This window comes from Pteropus medius, unplaced genomic scaffold (genome assembly GCF_902729225.1).
Source record: "Pteropus medius unplaced genomic scaffold, Ma_sr-lr_union100, whole genome shotgun sequence".
NCBI classification, from domain to species: domain Eukaryota; kingdom Metazoa; phylum Chordata; class Mammalia; order Chiroptera; family Pteropodidae; genus Pteropus; species Pteropus medius.
In genome coordinates this window covers 39,350,820-39,354,505 of record NW_024340849.1, presented here as the reverse complement: position 1 = coordinate 39,354,505, position 3,686 = coordinate 39,350,820, and the positions used below count along the sequence as shown (strand labels likewise).

Below are 3,686 nucleotides of genomic sequence, written 5' to 3'. Positions count from 1 at the left end.
GCCCACGAGCGGACTTTTGTGGTGTCGGACCTGCTCACTCTGAGCACCAGCACTAGGTAGGCTGCGCAGGGGGCACATGGGACTTACAGGAGGACACTGAGTTGCTGGAGTGAGGGCCAAGGAGAGACTTGCTCTGTACAGAAGTGCCAACAGTATCCATTGTTTCCTGTTGAGCCCTCCCCACTCCCAGTGTGTGGACACAGCGCTGCCATAGCTGAGACGTCATCAAACTGGATAACAGAGGTTGCTCCACCCAGAGGATTCCCTGAAACTCCGCTTCCCCAACTCACGGCCCCACCCAAGCCACATTCAGGTGTATTTTCAGCTAGTCAGGGTCTCCTTGCTGAGCAGTGCCTAGACTCACACTGGTGGCAGCTGACTGTGGTTTCTGGTGTGGCCTTTTGAGGCAACTATAAGCAGAGCATCTGTGAATTGCTTACTAAATCTTAACAGGTGGTCCTAGGGGGGCACAGGCTGGGGCCAAATTTGGCCTGCAACTTAACCCTTCTCAGGACTATGCCACTGGACACCTACTTCACTAATAAGGCTTACTAATAAGATGGGGAGACTTAAGAGCTTTGCTTAGTACATAGAAACAGACACAGAAAGGCAGCTCAAATGGGAAGACAAAGAAGCAGAAATCATATGAGAGAACAGAACAGAGATCCAGAAATAATGGAGTCAAGCAACAGATGCAGAGTTCAAAACACTGGTTATAAAGGTGCTCAATGAAATTTAGAGAAGTGTAGATGAATTCAATGAGAACTTTAACAAAGAAATAAAAAAAAAAAATGGAAATGGAAATCGTAAAGGGGAACCAGTCAGAAATGAAGAACACATTATCCGAAATGAAAAGTATATTAAATGGAATAAACAGAGTGAATTAAGAAGAGGATCGAATGACCTATATAGAGGATGGAAAGGCCAAGGACACTACTCAATCAGAATGGCAAGAAAAGAGGAGCCAAGACTATAATAATAATTTAATAATAATAATAAAAACAATAATAATTGTTTTTTTTTTTTTTTAGGTGAGGCAACCCTTGGTTGACCTCACAGATTGCAAGGAACTTGTCAGCTTACAATCCCTTGTTTGTTTGTTTGTTTGTTTGTTTTATTTTTTACGCCTACAGCACCTGGTCTTCCTATGTGATCTGCCATCCAAGTACTAACCAGGCCTGACCCTGCTTAGCTTCCAAGATCAGACGGGATTGGGCTTGTTTAGGGTAGCATAGCCGTAGACTTGGGATACTATTAAATGTAAAAATATCCATGTCATAGGGGTACCGGAAAAAAAAAAATGAGACATTGAAGAGCTATTTGAAGAAATAATGATAGAAAACTTCTCTACCCTTGTGAAGGATATAGACAAACCAGCCCAGAAAAAGCTCAGAGAATCTCAAAAGAGATGAACTCCAAGAGGCCCACACCAAGACACGTTATAATTAAAATGCCAAAGATTAAATACAAAGAGAGAATCTTAAAAGCAGAAGGAAAAGCACTTAGTTACCTACAAAGGAGCACCCATAAAACTGGCAGCTCAAAAAACAAAACAAAACAAAACAAAACAAAACAAAACAAAACAAAACAAAACAAAACAAAAAAAACTATGCAGGACAGAGGGCTTGGCAAAAAATATTCAACGTGATGAAAACCCATGATCTACAACCAGGAATACTTTATCCAGCAAAGCTATCATTTAGAGGACAGATGAAGAGCTTTCCAGACAAAAATAAGCTAAGGGAATTTATCAACACCAAGCCAGTATCACAAGAAATGTTGGAGGGACTTCTTTAAGAAGAAAAAATATGTATCAAAAACAGGAATAGAGAGTGGTAATAACTACATTCCTATCAACAAGTACCTCAAATAGAAAAGAATTAAGTGCTCCAACCAAAGGATAGGGTCACTGATGGATAAGAAAACAAGACCCCTACATATGCTGCCTGCAAGAGACTCACTTCAGATTAAAAGACACTCACAGACTAAAAGGAAGAGGATGGAAAAAGATGTTGCCTTGATGGACCTAGAGGGTATTGTGCTGAATGAAATGCATCGGATCGAAAAGACAAATATTGCATGATTTTACGTACATGTGGAATCTAGAGAACAAAATCAACAACAATAACAACAAAAGTGGAAATAAACTCAAAGATACAGAGAATATTTTGAGTGCTACTAGTTGGGAAGACAAAAAAAAAAGGCAAAGGGATTAAGAGATATCAATAGATAGTTGCAGAATAGACATGGAAATGTAGAGTATAGCATGGAGAGGATGGTTGATAATGTTGGAATAAATATATAAGAGAAGAGGGGTGCTTGATTTAGTGGGGTAATTGCTTTGCAAGTTATGTGGATCTCTGATCACTATGCTGTACAACTGAAACTGGTATATTATTGTATACCAACTATAATTGAAAGAAAACTCATTGAATTGTACAATGTAAATACAAGCAACTAATTGTCTATTATATTTCAATAAAGACAGAAAAAAATATGGAAAAAAATAAGTGTTGGGAAAATGTAGAGGAATTGGAACCCTGGTACATTGATGTGGGAATGTAAAATGGTGCAGCCACTGTAGAAAACAATAGTTTAGTGGTTCCTTTAAAAGTTAAACATAGAATTGCCATATGACCCAGCAATGTCACTCCTAGATATATACCCCAAAGAACTGAAAGTAGGGATTCAAAAGATGTTTGATGTACATGAATATACATAGCAGTATTATTCATAATAGTCAAAAGGTCCATCAACAGATGAATGGATAAACGAAATGTGGTGTAAACATACAATGAAATATTATTCAATCATAAAAAAGAATGAAGTTTTGATACATGCTACAGTGTGGATGAACTTTGAAAACATTATACTAAATGAAAGAAGCTAGATACAACCTCCCCCCTGCCCCCCACCAAACATTGTATGATTTCATTTGTATGAAACATCCAGAATAGATAAATCTGTAGAAATAGAAGTGTATTGGTAGTTACCAGGGTGTGCAGGCAATGGGGAATGGGGAGTGACTGCCTAATGGGTATAGGATTTTCTTTTAGAGTGATGAGATGTTTTGAAACTTGATAAAAGTAGGGGTTGCACAACATTGTAAATATACTAAATGCCACTGAGTTGTATACTTTAAGAGTGTTAATTTTATGTTATGTGAAATTCTCAATTTAAAAAGAGTAAAGCAATAAACAAGGTATATATTGAAAAATCTTACTCCTACCTCTGCCCAATCTGCCCTATTTTCCTCTACCCTTGTAGAAAACAACTTGAATTAGTTCATTGTTTATACTACCAGTGTTTATGCAGGAGCAAGCAGATGTGAGTTATCCTGATCATTTCCCTTTTCCACCACAGGTAGCATGATATAATATATTACATGTATTACTGTTTCACATCTAATAAACACATCTTAGCATTCTTTCTATATCTTCAATATTTTCGCATTTGTATGATAATCCAAAGTTTAGATGTAACATAGATTTAATAGGAGCATTTAATGCTAAAAATTTACCTCTAAAGCACTGCTTTAGTGAGATCCTACAATTTTTGATATGCTGTATTTTTATTATCATGCAGTTCAATATATATATATTTTTTATTTTCCCCGAGACTTTCTCTTTGAGCAAAATGTTATATAGAAGTATGCTGCTTAATTTATAAATATTCAGAGATTTTTC

The 3,686-nt window shown here is 37.0% G+C and overlaps 1 pseudogene; it reads right to left on the bottom strand.

Annotated features, from left to right (window-relative positions):
• Nucleotides 1-1,124: 1,124 nt before the first annotated feature.
• Nucleotides 1,125-1,243, bottom strand: LOC120589709 (uncharacterized; annotated as a pseudogene).
• Nucleotides 1,244-3,686: the final 2,443 nt, after the last annotated feature.